This window comes from Thermobia domestica, chromosome 12, assembly GCF_964235325.1.
Source record: "Thermobia domestica chromosome 12, izTheDome1.hap1.1, whole genome shotgun sequence".
Taxonomy (NCBI): Eukaryota; Metazoa; Arthropoda; class Insecta; order Zygentoma; family Lepismatidae; genus Thermobia; species Thermobia domestica.
The window spans coordinates 120,230,002-120,249,225 of record NC_137465.1 but is presented as its reverse complement, the minus strand read 5'-3'; the positions used below and the strand labels follow the sequence as shown (position 1 = coordinate 120,249,225).

The following is a 19,224-nucleotide window of genomic DNA, read 5'->3' as shown; positions in this document are numbered from 1 at the left end:
ACCGTTGGAACCAAATGAAATTTCTCAGACTTTTGATATTAATCAACAATCAGTTTATTTCAATGTAAATTTTGTAGTAGAAGACGAAATATTAGAACCAATTAGTGAACATTATTTTTCATCGTCTCCGGTAGTAAGTGGTGATATAGGGGGTGTAACGTTAAATTGTACAATAGATAGCGGCTCTGATCTGAACCTGATGGACTGGGAGATATGGAGAAAACTTAAGCGGAAATTTCCATCTGCTAAGTTAAGACCATATTCAGGATTGACTTTGGGCGCCTTTGCCGGCAAGGAGAAATTTTCTGTGCAGGGTGTTCAAACTTTTAATCTAAACATTCAGAACCGGATTTTTGATGTGCCAATCTTTGTCATAAAATATTTAAGGACTGATTTAATTTTGGGTTGTCCCTTCTTGGACAAGTTCCAAGGAGTGATTGATAAATGTAGAAGAGAAGTTAGATTGAAGGATAATTCCGGGAAGGAAATTGTTATTGAAACCACAAACCCGAACATACTTTCAGTTTGTATTTCGATGGTTGAAATCGAAATTAGTCCTTTTCAAAAGTCACTGGAAAAGATAGTTGCGGTAGTAAGCGAAACTTCTAATAGTATAGATCAGTCTAAAGTGGGTTCATTGACAGATTCAGTTAGGTTGGAGAATATAGCTAGGTCAGTGACGAAATTTGAATCTAATCTTAGTGAAGACGAAATTCGAACTTATATTTCCTCTCGAGACGATCTCGACTCCTCTTCGAAACAACGCTTACAAAATTTACTTATTAAAAATAGAGATCTCTTTTCCGAATATCCGCGAAGTTAGAACACCCCTGTGCAGGATCGAATTGACGGATGAAGTGCCTATTGTCGGTCCGTATTATCCTATTCCCCAATATATGCAGGCGGCATTTGAGGAAGAACTTCAAAAATGGATTAAGTTAGGGATCGCCAAAGAACAACCTTCTCCTTACCGCAACCCGATCCATTGTGTGAAAAAAGCTTCTGGTGGCGTACGCTCAGTCCTTGATTTGCGATATCTCAATAAAAAGGTAATTTCATTTAAAATACAGGTGGAGCCGATTGGGGACATCCTCAATCGTGTTGCCAAAGCATGCTATTTCAGTAATTTTGATTGCTCGTCAGGCTATTACGGAATAGGACTTCATCCTTCTTCGTATAACTGTACCAGCTTTGTTTACTTAGGCAGACAATATGTAATGACTGTTCTTCCGATGGGAATTAAAAGAGCTCCATCTATTTTTCAAAATGTAATGTATAGCTTTTTTCAAAATTTTACGAAATCGTACGTAACGGTCTATCTTGATGACGTTCTCGTCTCTAGCATCACTTTAGACCAACATTTTGAACATTTGGAACGTGTTTTTGAAATTTTTAAATCGGCTAACTTTTCTTTGAATTTCAAGAAGTGTAGTTTCCTGCAGAAAGAGATCCACTTCTTAGGACATGTGATAAGTGGTCGGGAAGTTAAGACAGACCCGCGTCACAACGAACCGATAAGATGTTTTCCTATTCCAAAATTCAAGAAACAGGTCAGGCAATTTTTAGGTTTAATTGGTTGGAGACGAAAGTTCATAGCTAACTTCGCAGGACTAACAGCTCCATTTTTCGACCTTCTTAAAAAGGATAAGAAATTCCAGATGACACCCGAATTGCTAGAACTTTTCTTCAAATTAAGAGAAATCATTAGTCAACCTTCAGCTTTAGGCCAACCCGATTTTTCTCTTCCTTATCATATTTATTCGGATGCTTGTGCAGAGAATTTAGCAGGCTATTTGTGCCAATACCCTTCTCCGGAAGCAGACCCTGTGGTGATAGCTTATGCTAGTCGTCGTGTTCGACCACATGAATTGTCTTTATCAATCTTTGAACTTGAACTCTTAGCCGTACTGTTCCTCTGCGAACATTTTTCTCAATATGTTTTGGGTCGAACTACGTATATTCATTGTGATAACGCTGCCGTTACGCATGCGTTTACAATGAAGAACTTGGATCCTCGTACCACCCGAATTTTATTGAAATTGCAACGTTTTGATTTAATTTTCGAACATTTATCCGGCCGGTCCAATCAAATTGCTGATATACTTAACTGAAATCCTCCTGAGGTAACTAAGGAACAAGAGCTCCGGTATGCAAATTTTCTTACGGTACAGGATTCTTCAGCTCTAGACTTTAACGAAATTAAGGAAAAACAACGTACCGACCCCCTTTGTGTTAAACTTCGGTGCTCTTTGGATAACGTTTCTAAATCTAATCATATTTTGGTTCATCAGGATCTCCTTTATATCAAAAATCGTAAAACGAATCAGTGGATGTTAGTTATCCCTCAGGAACTTACAACAAAAATCGTTGAGTTAGTTTATTCCAAGGGACATTTCGGAATGAGGAAATGTTGGTCGTTTTGTCGATCATTCTTCTACTGGAAAAGGGTAAAACTTAGTATAAAACAATACATACGAAATTGTATAAAATGTGCAGAAACAAAATTTGCGAACCGCATTATTTCAAAGGATGATTGTAGCATAGAGGCAAGAATGCCACATGAACGATTAGGATTGGACATCGTGGGGAAATTACCAGGAAGTCATGGTTTCTATTATATTCTTTCAATAATAGACATTTATTCTCGGTACGTATGTTTCTTTCCACTTAAAACGGCCCACGCTAAGGAGATAATAGCAGTGTTGGAAAGGAGATATTTCTATTTGTTCCCCTATCCCAGGGCTATTATTTCTGATCGTGGCCCACAGTTCCTTTCTAAGCTTTTTAAAGGATATTGTAATCGTAACAGTAGTAAGCATGTTCTTACTTCCAGCTACACCCCGAATGCGAATGGCTTAGCGGAACGCAGCCATAAAGAACTTAATCGTATTATTAGACTGGAGTGTCAGGAGAGACAAACGCAATGGAGTCAGGTATTAAAGCTCGCGCAGGAACTTTTAAACTATTCCTTATGTGGTAGTATAAACTGTACGCCTGCTGAACTGTTCTTATCGTATTCAGCGGCGGAAGTTTTTAAGAAATCATTTCCGTGGCCCTCAAATTTAAATAATTTAAATATTAGAGATAAATATCTTGAAATTCACCCGGACGTGACCTCAAAAGTTGAAAGAAAAAGGGTAAAGAAAATTGGGCGAGAGGTAATCCTGAAAGAGGGACATCTTGTGATGGTAAAAACCCATTACCTCTCATCTGCAGTTAAGCATGAAACGTATAAATTTATGAAATGCTATGTCGGCCCTTATGTGGTCCAGAAAATTCTGAAAAACAGCGCCATTCTTTATACGTTGAAAGGCGAAAGTATAGGAACCCAAAACTTTCAAAACCTAAAATTATTTGACTGTACCAAGGAGAAGAGATTAGAACTTCTCCGTGATTATCCTCACGTCATACAAGACCAGGTTACGTAATGATTGGAAGGTAAAGGAAATAGAAACCAAGGACAGGCTATATGATGAGTAAAAAAAAGTTGTAGGTCTTTGAATTTTAATTATGGTATGTGATTGTTTTATACTGTGATTTTGTTAGTGGTAGGAAGATATTCCTTACGTTAAAATAGCTATAAATTTGTTGTCATGTCACATTGCGTTTTTTTCTTTCATTGTTAGTGTATTTTCATGTCAAGTTCTCATTGATTTTTTCTTCTTTTTTTCTTTTCTTTCTTCCATTAGTAGTGTATTTCCATTCTCGTGTACTTTATTTTTTTGGTTAGGTATAGTCTTATGTCATATTATTTGTGTATGTGTTGTTGATGTCTAGCAGATGATTTCATTGACTGAGTCTTAGGTGTAATTTTATGTCGTACGGGTTAATGTGAATTGTCAGTGGAACCTGAAATTTTTTTATAGTTTAAGAAGTTTTTTCTCTTCTCTCAGTTAATATCTTTGTAGGTATAGGTTAGGATTTTTTTCTTTTCTTTCTTCTCCTTTGTTTACTTATGTCGTGTGTTATCAGTAATAATATGTCATTTTTTTTCTTTCATTGGTAAGGCTTGTTAAATGTTATGTCGTGTTTGTTGTCTTCTACCTGACCTTCATTGACGATTTAGGTAAGAGTTAGCTTTGGTGTCGTGTGAACTCGAATTAAATAATTAAGAATCAAGATGGAAAAATAAATAATCTCGATCGAGATAATTTATTTTTCTTCGGTGGGCCCCGAAGATGAGACAGTCCCTTTTCCGCTCATGTATAATTGTTTATATTAGTATGAGATTGTTGGGATCTGAGGACCCAAAATGGCGCCCTTCTTCGAGTTCGATCCAAAGCCACATCAAGTGTTCGTTTATAGTCCTCGCTGTGCGTGAATGTGCTGCCACCAAGTGAGAAAACCCAAAATGAAAAACAAAGGACCAAGTTTTTTTGTAAAATTTAATTTTAAACTATTTCAAGTAAGTAGTTATAATTTAGATATTTTTACTTTAATCGTAATTATTTTACCACATTTAATAGGTGGATAAGTATGTTAACATTTCAAACATCTTCCGGTATTAAACCTACCAATTGGAAAATAAGGGGGGTGAAGTGAAGCTATCCTCGCCGGGAGGGTATAGCGTCCTTTTTTGTTCGGTTTTGACTATGGCGTGTGTTAACATCCCAGGTAGCTACGGTGGACTGAAACCTTGAAAATAGAAGAAACCCACTGCGTTTAATATGTGAGTTATTAGTGAAAAATACAGTTAGGAAGGTGGGGTGAAGGCCTAAAGGACAACTATGAAGTGAGACAGCCCTAATTCGAACTACGACAGAATTCCTCTTCCCTGGTGATGATGCACGTGGCTTACCCATAATGGATTAGTTCGCAGTGGATGTAACAAATTACAAGGTTTGACCGTTGGTTTCCAGGATTACAAGGTAACATCAATGCTTATTTTTATTATAATGCGGCTGAAGTAAAATTTTGAAGATCAGTTGTAAAACTGGAAGAAACATGCGACTCGGAAGATTCCAGGCGTGGGGGAAAGTGACTGCTGCCGTCTAAATTTAGTTTCGGACAAATTGGCTGATGTTTTATAAACCGTGACAAACCTTAAAAATTTGAACTAGGAACTAAATTCTCGGTTTTCGAAAATTTATATTTTTTTATATATCAGATAAAAAGGGGGGAGCAAAGATAAGTTAAGATATACGCCTGCTTACTGTAAATTGTTTCTACAATGATAGAAGTAACATTATATGTTTCTTTAGAGTAATGGAATCTGGAAACATGATTGCTTAAAGTAAATCTTTCCGGTCAAGCATGGGTCCCCAGTCGCCTGGGTGATAGAATTCGTCCTTCCTCTCCCTTCACTTCCACTTCCACTTGTCTCGGTTGGAACTTCAAATATCAAAAATCTACGCTTAGCTTAGCACCTCTCCATATCAAATCTTCGTTCAAATCTCTTTCGTTTTGTGTGAATTGATTTCCTTGTTCGTTAGTTGGTTAGGTTAGTTTTAGTATTGTTAACTATTGTGTACCAAAATCTGAAATTGGCTCTGTTGTTTGGGGTTAATAGGACCCTTCTAGTAAACTTTAAGTATGGAATGATAAACCGGGGGTGATGTTTAGAACGTTCACTGCTTTCTCTCTCTATCCTGCTGGCATTTTGTTAACATAAATGCTTGTGATAATGGAATTACCTGAAGCTTGTCCGCTCACCCTGTAACTTAAAGAAATATTTGGCAGATACGATCAGTAGTTAAAAATTTGTGCTAAACAAAAGTGAGACTGGAGAAGTTGCTATTTAATGAGCCATGGGCAAAGAAATAGTTAAATATATGAAGAAAGTGTGTATTTAGAGACGTGTTGCGCCTGAGATAGACAGGTTGCCCGCTCGAAGGCAGATAATATTTTATTTCTTCAGTGTGTTTATGTAGGCCCGGCCATTCTCTATCTCTACCGCTGCCACTTTCATAGGGTGCTCAGCCATTAGGAAAGCTGTTGAGTGAAAATTGTATTCAGTTTGTGAACCGATTTAATAAGCATGCTGTAAACCCTTGTAATAGTTTTTTTTGTATTCCTAATGTATGTCAGCAGGCCAAAGAAATGTTACACCCCCCTTTCCTTTCGAATGATGTAATAGTGTTTAAAAACAATTGTAAAAATTAATACAAAATTGTGTCGAAATTGAATTCAGGCAACAACAATTTTTTTGGTCAACCCGATATAAACAGAACTTGTAATTTTGTACTATGTAATTCTAAATCTCCAAAATGCAAAAATGTACTTGCACTAAGAATCGGATTGACGAAACAGAGTTTATAGTGTGTGATACTAACTATAACCTGAACAAAATTTTTTTGGAAGCTTAAGAGGTGCGTCAAAAAGTTGTTCTGAGCGCGTAGAAATTGTTGTGAAAGTAAGATTGGTGAAAATAAATTTGGAATTAAGAAGATAATTTTGGAACTAAATTTTCAACCTTATTATACTTTTTTTTTCCATTTGCAATGTGTGCTCCAGTCTTTTCCTCCCCGTGCGGGAAGGGGAGCTCTGTCTAGTTTTATTTTTTTTCTTTCTGTTCTAACAATAAATTTAGTTTGTACTGTATGAAGTAGTAGTCATTGTGTTATGAGATCGGAATATCCCTTAGTTATAAGCTCGATTAACAATATTTGGCAAGTGGTCTTAGAACGAAAGAATTAAACTTTATGGATATTATCAACAGTTACAGTGCTTCTCGCAGTGGTCTCAACAGGAGAAATTCCTGATTCGAAGTATAGTTTAATTTTATTTATTTATTTTTTTAAATCTTCCTTTCTTCATTATTGCAGATGTTATTTTACTAATCTTTCATGTTTTAATTAAGGTTCTTTTTTTGTTGTGCAATACAATTTAAGTTACGGTTGGATAGCCTGGAGTACCTTCAGTACCCAGGAGAATATTCAACCTAGGCCAAATTCTGAGGAAAGGAAGAAAGCGAAATAAAATCGTTACATATGTACAGTCAACAAAAAAATCCCAGTACATTATGCTTTTACAATTTGTAATTACAAGTAAAATTACTATCACTTTCATTTCTACCTTGCTACTATAACTGAAACTTCTCACTTGAATTCCAGAAAATTTTAAATATATTTACGCAGATACGTATCAAAAAGTAAAAAAGAAAAGCTTTATATGCAATACCATCAGCAAACATAAATGTAAACTACTTCCTTAATTTTTGATACATATACTTGAAATGGTAAGGAAAAATCAATATTTGAGTAACGTTGTATCAATTCATTGTGCTTTTTGCTGAGCCTTATGACAGGTAAAAATTGATGAAAATTAGCGTGTGATATACCATAATAAAACGGTAATATAATACGCAATACATTTTTTTCATATTAAAACAAAGTGATCCTAGAAAGTCAGGATTGTCAATAATACCATTAACTATTTCATAGACAAACATAAGTTGACCTCTTTCTCTTCTGATACATAATGAAGTGACATCAAATTCTTCTAGTAAAGATTTAACAGAAATCCTTTCACAATTCGAGGCCTTATTGTATTTTTTTTTAATAATAACGAAATCGCAGAAACTTATTTTGCACTCGTTCAATTTTATCTATATTCTTTCTTGTGTAAGGAAACCATATCAGGCTAGTATATTCTAACTTACTTCTTATAAAACTAAAACTTATGTATTATATATGCAACAAATTCAGCTCTTAAGTAACAGACAGTATCTATTGTTCGTATTTTCTTAACGGGGACACACATACTTCTTTACGCACATACTATGATGTTTATAATATTGGTATTGGGGTTTTGTAACACACCCACATATTTTATGCATAGGTATATACCGTATCTACATGGTAAAGGAAAAGGAAACTAAATAAACAACGATATATAATTATGTTCCAGGTGTTACTGTCATAATTACGCTATTCAGAAAAACGTTATTGGCACAATGATTTTTTTAAGTCTAACGCCCCACGATTATGCTCCGAGGTTAAGGAAAACAATGAAGATGATCATGAACGAAATTATAGAATAAAGAAAGTATGAGAAAACGGTTAAAACTTCGAGAAAAACAAATCACACTGTGTTGGTCCACCATAAGGTCCACTTGACAGGAGCTGGAATCGAACCAAGGGCTCCACGCTTCAGAGGTGAGCACTCTTGTATATAATGTTAAGATAAAGATACAACAGTATTTATTGAACGTTCTTCTAATAGTTTGTAACAATGAAAACGTTATAAGCAGGTCTTGCTCATAGACATTATAGTCCAGGCCTCCTCACAAGCAATGCTGGCCACCCACTATTATTTTTACTGGACGGAAATTTTTACCTCAATTCACGCAACACCCTTTAGTACCATTTGCATTTGTCGCATTTAATAGTTACCCAGCTTTGTTCTGCTCTTCCAGTTTGTTAATATGACGTTGGTGCCTGGTTGTAATAAAAATAGCTGAGTAAATGTGATAGTGGGTAGTAAAGTGGCTTCTCAAATTGCGCTGCTCATTTGAATAATTTCATTAACATACTTTTTCTTGTTTTTAGTAATTAACATTCTCGACAAAATAGTTTATTATTTTGTTTATTATATATATATAGAGGCCGATACATGGTGGAGAAGTTATTATTATTATTATTATTATTATTATTATTATTATTATTATTATTATTAGTAGTAGTAGTAGTAGTAGTAGTAGTAATAGTAGTAGTAATAGAACAATTGAAAGAAATGCAGAGGTTCTATTAAACGCTTCAGGAACATGGGTTTAGAACAGGGATGCAAATGGCCACTGGTGCGCACGAGTATTTAATATCATGCGGAAGATAAGTAAATAATTTTTATTGTGGGATGTGGGCTAGTGGCTTTTTTCTTGGGCTAGTAAAATTGTGTTGCTTATTTGCATCCCTGGTTTAGATTTAAATGCAGAGAAAAAAACTAAATACATGGAAGTTCGTTGGGATTGTAGTAGCTGCTAATGCAGATTATGGATGTGTCAAAATATTAAATAATACTTTCGACAAAGTGTATCAGTATTAACAGACCCAAACAATTTTCACGAAGAAATTAAAAGTCGGCTGAAAGCAGGAGATTTGTGCTATTCTTCAGGTGAAAATCTTTTGTCGTCGCAATTTTGTCGAGGAATTTGAAGTTCAAAATAGGGCTATATATAATAATAATCATGCCTGTTGTGCTGTATGGTTGCGAAACATGGTCGCTTACACTGAGGGAAGAACAAAGACTGAAAGAATTTGAGAAGAAAATCCTGAGACGAATATTCGGATCCGAGAAGAACGGGAATGGGGAATGGCGGAAACTTCACAACGAGGAACTACATCATTTATACGGTTTACCCAACATTGTTAGGGTCGTCAAGTCTAGGAAGCTTAGGTGGGCAGGTCATGTAGCTAGAATGGAAGAAAGTAGAAACGCTTTCAAAGTCTTGACTGGAACACCAATCGGAAAACGACTATTAGGAAGACCTAGGCACAGATGGGAGGACAATATTAAGATGGATCTCGCAGAGATTGGAATACAAAGTAGAAACTGGATGCAGTTAGCTAAGGATAGAAGTCAATGGAGAGCTTTTGTGAAAGCGACGTTGAACCTCCGGGTTCCATAGGCAATAGAGTTAGTTAGTTAGTTTTTAGTTAGCAGAAATATCCACACCTATGATATTACTGGCATCGTAGATTTATGGGGTTCCGAAAGTTGAAGTTGGTTCTTTTGATGCCATGTTTGTGGCATAATATCTCAAGAGGGCAAAGTGCTAAAAAATTACTGCTTAGGCGACAGAATAATTCTGTATGTGAATAAACAATTGCAAAAAAGTCATGACTGATATTGCATGTAGAGGACACGGTAAAAACGCGAAAAAAGCACCCTGGTGACGATAGTCGTAGTCAGAAAAAAATGAAATATTTGGATATGTTTCATTTTAGACCTCAAAAACTACGCTTGGGTCAGCAATTAGACCCGCTTTTGTTTGTGTTCAGTTGTGCAAAAGCCTGCGAGTAGCGTTTGTTCCATCTTTCTTGCTCCATGATTGTTGCCACGTCTATATAGTAAGGGGGTTAGCTCCCCCTTGCACCCACAACAGCCATCGTCGAACTGGACCGCAGTATTAAGGCACTTAATGTATCAGCAAATTATCATTGAAATCCAACTTCAGTTACGAAAGTTAATATGATCATAAGATTGCGTTACACCTATCTATCCTATCCTGTTGAAAATGGCGTATTTGTGGGAAATGTTTAAAATGATTGTTGTTTTCCTTCTCTTCTATGGCATTACAGCAATAGCTTTTAGTAGCTGTAATTACAAGTTATCGCAATTACACGATTCAAGCAGTCTTGCAAACTTCAGCATTATTTATCATATATCCGGAACGGTTTGAGATAACGAAGTGCAGTAAATGGTAAAGTAATTTACACATTCATTACAAACCACACAAGTAACTAGATATGATACTTATCTCAGCATCTTTTCGAAATAAATTCTTTCTAAAAAAATAAAATTTTCAAGCTCTTGTAACTTCGTTGCTATTCGTTGGAAACAAGTCATACCATAACCACGGTATCCAACACTAAAGTACTTTCGATGTGCATTATCCTATGCATCTCCAGGATTATAGTATATTTGAGTTAGAAGCTTCCGAACTTTGGATGTTTGTGATAGTATAACATCATTAGTTTGCAAAACTGAATAATAAAAGTTGAATTTTAAGTTTATGTTTGACACGTTGATTTGAAATATGTAATAATCTGGCCTAGTGCCATTTGAAAAAAATAATATAGGGGCCGCGGTGGCTCAGTGGTAGAGCGTTCACCTCTGGTGCTTGGGGTCCCGGGTTCGATCCCAGCCCCCGCCAAGTGAACTTTGTGGTGGACAAACACCGTGTGCGTGGGTTTTCTCGAGGTTCTCCCGTTTCCTCCCACTTTCTTCATTCCACCATTTCATTCATCATCACCGTCTTCTTTAGCCTAACCGGCATACTGTGGGACGTAAAACTCAAAGATTTAATTTCATTTTTGAAAAAATATAACTTCATATTGGGTTGTCAACACTGCTTCTTGAGTCTTTCTGCTTAATACATACAAAGATGAATGTATCCACTTTTAGTTAATTCGTGCAATGTTTAGCTTTTCTCTCTCTTTTGGTTTATCCGTTATAGCGGAAGGTCAAGATAAATTGTCCACTCTGTAGACTGCGTAGTTTTTGAGATCCAGTATGAAACATATCAAAACATTTAAATTTTTTCAGGCTATGACCATCGTCACCAGCGTGCTTTTTTCGCGTTTTTACCATGTCCTCGCTGTTTTCTCCATGAAATATCAGTCATGATTTTTTTTTTTTTGCATTAGTTTATTCACATACAGAGTTACTTTGTGGCCTAAGCAGTAATTTTTTAGCACTTTGCCCTCCTGTGATATTACTCCCCAAACATGGCATCAAAATCACAAATTACAACTTTCGGACACCCATAAATCTACGATGCTTGTAGTATCATAGGTGTGGATATTTCTGCAGATTCTTTATATGCAATAGTGTTAAGCACAAAACTTATGAACTCCCCACTTTAAGTCATTCCAAAATACAGCTCCTTTAAAAGTGTAATTTTATGTACTTTTTCTAGTGATTTCATGGATTGGTTTGCAACCCTGCATATTTATTTAGAAACAAGAGTATATATTCTCCTCGTACCTTATTCTCTCCTGTAAGCATTCGTCTTTGTTCGGAGTTCGTCTGGTACGTGCGTCCTGAGGAACTGTAGAATTCGTAAACACTTGCAAATGAAAAAATGGCAGTCCATCGACAACAAAGATGGCCGCCATTCAGGAACACTTGTACATACGACTACGTGAATAGTGTTATTGACTTTCTCATACACAAGGCTCGTCACACTCAAAGTTTTATAGTTTTCGGAGATGATCGAGCAACCACCTCTGGACCACTTCGTATGGATTGACCCAATGGAGAGTTTTTGTGAACACGACATTGAACCTCCCGGTTCCATAGGCCACACAGTTTTATGAGTTTAGTAGTAATAGCAGTGGCAGTATACTTATAGCACAGTAATTTTATAATGGTCCTTCGCGAACTAGATCCATTTTCTACTTTGTATTTCAATTTCTGCTAGATCCATCTTAATATTGTCCTCTTACCTGTACTTAAGTCTTTCTAATGGACGTTTTCCGATACTCTATGATTGATGGAAATCAGTTAAAATGTGTTCTTGAAAAACGTGTAATACATATTTTAATATAAAATTGAATACGTGTATACCTACAAGTAACTAACAATCTTTGTATATACGCTCTGATATGTACCACACGATTTGGTGACTGTGAAATAATTTAAGCACTGGCTACGTACAGAGTAACTGTTTTCCCATTCCGGACCAGGTAAGAGTTATTTATTTATTTAACAATCACCAGATACAGCTCAGAGGCCATTTTACACTGGATATTTAACAACAACAACAATGGAAAAGATTTGGAAAGGTATCGGCCAGGGCCTATTTAGTAGGTACCACCCTCAGAATACGAAGCCAACGCTCTATCACTTGAGCTTCTTCGCTCAGTATTAATGGTGTTAGTATGAGTAGCGCAAGTGATGATAGCGCTCTCTGTTTGACCCTACAGGAGATACGAAGAAGGCACTTTTTTGACTTTGATGCGAGTTGTGATATTCATTTACGTGATTTTGTATCTGGAAAGGGGGGAACATGTTTTAGTCAACTAAATTACTATTAGTTAATTTACACATGAAACTAGAGATACTGTCGATATAAACTAGTCCTTTAAAATTTACTGCTAGGGCAGATGCTATTGTATTAATGTAATTGGTTGTAATTACTGTATATTGATGAGAAACAAAGAAATATGTAGCTTTGTCTTTTAAGATTGTGTCCTGCAATCAGAGTTCATTTTGGTAAAAGTCGACGCAAAAATCCTAACAAATATCTATTCACCTTCAGGCATACAATTTATTATTTGTAATTAACTTAGTAAGATGTTCTATTCTTCCTAAACGTGAAAGATGTTGTTTATAAACAAGAGAGAGAAGATAATCCATTTACGGAATCCTCATGGATTCCGGACTATTGAATCTAGTACGAAATATTTAAGGTTTTTCTTTTCCTTTGAACGACATTAATATACACAATTATTTCCACTGATCACTTTCAGTGATTCTTTGAGTATGCAATGAAATTACAAGTGTAGGGAAAACAACCAAATAGTTTCTTTAATACTGCTATAAGACATTTGTGCTTAAATATTACATGATTTATGTAGCTTAATTGAAATAATTACGCTATCGGTAATCCAGATATTTCCACGTAAATGACAAATTTTTAATGGCATATGAATTAAAATGTTAAGTTCTAGCATAGAATAATGAATACCTAGATTATTCATTTCTCCATAGCTACAGCTGCAGCTGAAGCTGCAAATGTTAATTCGTTGGTAGATAGACCTTATTTTCTAGTTTTGATTCTAAACAAATTCATTTCAAAGCTACCAAATTTCCTTGCACTGTTCAGAGAGACTGTAATATGCCAATTACCGTACATTTTGCATTTGACAGCTGCCAAAATGTGAAACACAGTTCAAAACTTACTTTCTCCACATTTATCAAAGATTTCACATTCCTCTTGGTAAGTTTTTACTTTGGCCATTTCATTCACATTTTTTTTTTAATTCTTCGATTCAGTGATTTGATTATTCGGTTCCGGTTTTGAGAACTTGCCTGTTAGCCCATATATATATAGATATATAAGTTAGTAGCTAGGTTGGCTTTATTTTGTGCCAAAGTTTAATATTTAATTTACATATTATTGCGGAGCGAGCGTCAGCGGGTGAAGGCGAGTTAGAGTTCCGCAGGGCACGTTCTTTTCTATCTTCATAACTAATCGATTCATTGAATGAAATGGTCAAAGTAAATACTTGTTTTCCTTTTAATTCATATAATCCCATTACTGTACCCACTATGAAACGAATATAAACAAATGATTTTCCGTATAGTAGAACCATGAGAGCCATTACATTACATACTGTATTTTTTCATAAAGCTGTTCTTTAATTTTCATAATTTTATTATTATTTTAGTAGTAGTTTTTTTAATGTTTATCCTTGAACGAGGGGATTTGTTTCGTTAGTGAGTAACCATTTTCGCAGTGGAAAACATGTAGGAGAGATAGCGGGTGTGTTTCAGGAAAGATGTAGGGCGCCGAAAGGATAGTTAAGCGCATGCAATGTACAGAACTCCATTTAAGCGGGCTTATAAGAGAGTAGTCTTACATTTCTTGTTATTTTTACCATATTACTTTAATTAGGGTTATCCACCTTGATTATATGTGATCCTTATAAATTGGTAGCCCTATTTCATATTGGCATAATAGCTTTTTCCTGTAAATTTTGGCTCTCATGTTGTTCAATTTCACCACCTCTTTCCTTATCATCCTTGTAAGTGTTTCGAAGATTTACAGGTAAAATCTATAGATTCACAAAGAAAGAGTAACATCTGAGGAACTTCAATATTAGCGCAATATCATAGAAATAGTCCAATCAACATGCCTGTAACTGGAGCAATACAGTAGAACTACGACAACTATAGTGTCATTGTTGTGTATCTACCGTACAGGAAGCAATTATACCCAGTATGAACTCCCAAAGTAGTTTTGAGCCACATCATTGTAAATAGCATTCCCCTCGGTACCTTCGGCATCCTAAGGCTCTTGCATGTTGCCTACTTTCATTTGCAATAAAATATCTAAGCTACTTCGCAATAGTGTAGCGAGAGCCCTAACCGCCAGTGCTACTCTTCTTCCGGGGGATTAAAATATTTCCTCGCGGAATCATGCCTAATAAAATAGAATATCGCCAACAGTTTAGTGGTTTTTATGTTGTTACGAGGCTATATGCACATTAGACAACACACACACACAGTCACTCACACGCTCCGCTCTTTTTAATCTGCACGTGAAAGATCCGAAATGACAACTATTCGCAGGTTCGAGAAGCTGAAGCTATTGGCATACATGAAAGAAACTCTTAAGTCATTTTATGGTTATCCCATATTGTCAATCTGTACGATATATTTATCTTTAATATAACTGGAAAGTCGTTCATAAAAAAAAACATGTTTATTTTTTCTAGTACGTGAAATTCTCCCTTCCTTTGTTATCAATGTCCATATCTTACCACGAGAGGCGCTGTAACGAAGTACAGATCAAAAGCTAATTTGACGATGTGTATATGATTTAGTGTGCACTAAATTTGTAGACTTTGAGTGTGCACTATTCACTTTTGGACATGGAATGTATTACTAAGTATCTAATTCTTCCGCCTGCAGAAATTTGTTCATCATAAATATGCCTTTCCATGCAGAGTATTGAATACAATACTTGTAACTTTGCCAAATGTGGTGTACTTAAACTTTAACAGCATTCACAATCGTAAGATAATCTCACTCATTTTGCCGTAATATAGCCCTTCTAATGTTTGACACTAGTGATGATACACATGTAAGCACAAAATACTTGTGTTTTCTACGTTGTGCACAAACGCTCCACCTGTGGAAATGAATATCCTAGAGACTCGTTTTGCATATATAGGCCTACTCAATCATGTGTTATAAAATTATAATTTTCATTTCATAATGTATTATAAGAGTATAATATTTTGCAGCGGTGTCATATGGAAACCTAACTTTAGGTTCTAAATAAAGAAACCACAATATAATTTCGATTCTTGTTTGGAGAATATGAGGTTTTTCTCTTAGGGCGGGGATATTTGCTTAGTGGTTTTCAAATCCCCTGGGTTTTCTCATTTAGGTTTTTAAAGTTGGAGAGATTTGGTTTGTGTGTGTCAAGAAAACCTGAGGTTTTTGCCCCCTTGGTTTTGGCAAAAAAAAAAAACACCAGCAAAACACTAGTGGTTTTTCCGTCTGGAGAGTTAAATATCTCTGGGTTTTTAAAAATGAAGATATTTGGTCTACAGTGAAAAAACCCAAGGTTTAAATACCTAGCACTTTACTGGGGGAAATTTATCCTACTGGTAGGAGTGTTTTTTCAGACGGAATAATTTCCTGTAATCAACATGGTCGAAACAGACCACATCGATTACGTGGGCGATGTTATTGAGAACCAGCCACACAAAAGAAATTATACAATACGTGGACTCACAATGGAGTTCTATGACTCACAATCCCTGGTGCATTTGAAGCAAAAGCAATTGATTGCACGCATATACCAATTCTGTCGCCCTCTGGTTCAACTGCAGAGTTGTACAGAAACAGGAAAGGGGTACATAGTATTAGGGATGCACACGAGAGAGATTTGTGGCTGTCTCGTCTCGAACATTTGCTGTAAAAGTGATGTCTCGACTCGAAAAATGTATATTTCTCTATTGGAAGAGCCGTGTCTCGACTCGAATTTTGTCAGGAAAATCCGGTCTCGACTCGTCTCGTGCGCACCCCTACATAGTATCAATACATAGCTAATTTGTGATTCTAATATGAAAATATTAAATATCGTTGCACGTTGGCCTGGCTCCACCCATGATTCAACAGTTTGGAGGAACTGTTCCCTGAGAGTCATAGCCGAAGAAAGAAACCTTCCTGAATTATTAATAGCTGACGGTGGTTATGCTTGTACATGCTACATGTTAACGCCTATTCCAAATCCTCAAAACGCTGCAAAAGAAAGATATAACCGTGCTCACAGGAAAGCAAAGAACGTTCGCTGGGTTCTATTGGGAAAATAATACTTTTCAGTCACATGTACAGCAAGTCAGTGGATTTCAAGAAAAACCCTGGGTATTTCACCCCACGGTTGATAATGAGCAAATCTCTTCACTGAAAAACCCCGGGTTTTCGCAAAAACACCTCGGGGGCAAATACCTAGTGTTTTACTAAAAACCAGAGGTTATTTTCCCCACAGCAAATCTCCCCGCCCTTAGGCTTTCCATATCTGTAATAAACTTGAATTATCTCATCTTTTTTGGTATATCTCACAAACAAGACATTTGTTAGTATTAGTCATTTTACAACAATAAAATGCCATGCAGTAGCACAAAAAATAACAAAATAGCAGTTAAAAGTCCAAGTTACAAACTTACCGCCTCCGCTTACGAAAACGATCACAGACTAATCCATTCGCTATTCTTTTCAGTAGCTTGTGCTTCCTAACTGCCTTGCGTGGTGGTGCCACGTATCCTGTTACGTCATTTAATTTCAGCAGTAAGACCAGCTGAAACCCACTGAAACCTCTTATAATAATTATTCTATGGTTATTTCTATTTCAATATTAAATTGCAAAAACAGCAGAAAATATTAATTCACCAGAAGAAAAAGAAGACAACTGCTTATAATTTCACGGCCATTAACGCCAGTACACCGGTGGTGCAGATTAGTTATAACTCAACATTAACTTATACAGTGGTGCCCCCCCCTTATGTCCATGACGCACCCCCCAATTGTCTATCCGTAGGTGTTCTTCCATGAAAAATCTTCTTTTCGATTAATTTTACCCCCCATCAAACATATTTATATAGATTTTTAACCCCCCCCCCAATTATTTCAATGACGCAGTTTGCGTCATAGCCCCCCCTTGTGGGCACCCCTGACTTATACAACGAAATAACAGAAATAATGGCATAAATGCAATACTAACATAACTAATAAACTCTTACCAATGGTAAAGATAAACAATAAGGGCGCATAGAAAAGGAAGTTAATCTTACACTGTAATAGAGATCAAACCGGTCCATTACAGTGACACGAAATATCTTTGCTTACGCAAGCGCATCAGCCAGTTCTACGTAATTTGGAGCAATACACGCACGCCTCTATGAAAACAAAAAAAGAAAGAACATTCAGCCCGCAAGGTGCATTCTAACGCGTTAATGATAACCAAGCATCTTTTATCTGAAATATTCTAGTGCGAAGCTTTTGGTATCGTCTAGGGGGCGCGGTAGCTAAGCGTTAGAGCGTTCACCTGCAGTGCATGGGGCCCCTGGTTCGATCCCTGCTCGCGCCGTGTGGACTTTGTGGTGGACAAACACCGTACTCGTGGGCTTTCTCGGGGTTCTCCAGTTTTCTCCCACTTTCTTCATTCCACCATTTCACTCAATTCTCATCACCACCGTCTCCTTAAGTCTAACCGGCATAATCATGGGACGTAAAACTTAAAGATTTCATTTCATTTTTTTGGTATCGTCTAATTCTTAAATGTTCAATTGCGTGCCACTATTTGCTCTGATTGGAATCGATATTTGTTTCTTTGCAGTCAAGTAAACACAAGAATTATTTTTCGTTACGTTCATTGAAATGCAGTTTCATAAATGGACAGTAATGCATTCCCAGAAATTTCACACATATGCACATTTACGACTTTGTATGGTTTGTCTAGTAACTTATAGCTGTAGTCCATGAGGTTGTGAGTGCATTTGTCTCATAATCATCGTTAAACTTAGAGCATTCGTCATACAAATTCACTCTTACGTTAATAAGCAATTTCCTTATAACTTGAACAGCAACCACACTCCTACATAAAAAGAGTAAAAACAAGAAGCATGTATGAAAAATTTAGTCTTACAAATGCATTATATATTTTTCCTGCACACAACAAAATACAACATAGTCAAATAACTACTTAACGGATTCATGCAAAACATCTGAAAGATAGAAGAGTTTACTTTATAATTGCATAAGTACTGTAACTACATCGAGTAATATTAAACCAAGAATTCAAATAACCACTCGCCCGGGGCGAGTGGTTCATCGGAGCAGTCGAGTTTTCAACATCACTATGATTTATTTCAAAGGTAAGTAAATGATTTATATTGTTGGATGTGGGCTAGTAGCTTTCTTCCTGGTCTAGTAAAATTTTGTTGCATATTTGCATTCCTGCATTAAACATATGGCAGTGAGCTCCTGTTTCTTAAGATGAACAAGTACACATATACCTGTATCACTTTTATCTTTTTCTGTAGTCACTTGAGACTTGACCGCCAGCGGTCTACTTTCCTAATAGTTACAAATTCCTCCACTTAGCAGCTTTTCATTGAACTTTTTTCTTTTCCTTTCTTTCTTTTTTTTTAATTTATTGTAGGCAAGTGACGGAGGAGTGGGAAGAAGAAGAAACATCAAGATTTGCTAAAATACGATTGCGCGAATTCGGGAAAAAACAATAACAAATAGAGGGTGCCCGACTATCGGAAAACTGTATATTCGATACCTAATATTCACGAGACTGAAATAATTCGATTTCATATG

The 19,224-nt window shown here is 36.2% G+C and overlaps 1 long non-coding RNA gene across 1 annotated transcript in view; it reads right to left on the bottom strand.

Moving 5' to 3' along the window:
* The window catches only part of LOC145665780 (uncharacterized), a 56,409-nt gene extending 39,247 nt beyond the window's left edge, over positions 1–17,162 (bottom strand). The window contains exon 1 of the long non-coding RNA XR_014127644.1: positions 17,067–17,162. This is a non-coding gene — a long non-coding RNA (uncharacterized LOC145665780). The remainder of the gene's footprint in view (positions 1–17,066) is intronic.
* Between the last annotated feature and the right edge of the window lie 2,062 nt (positions 17,163–19,224).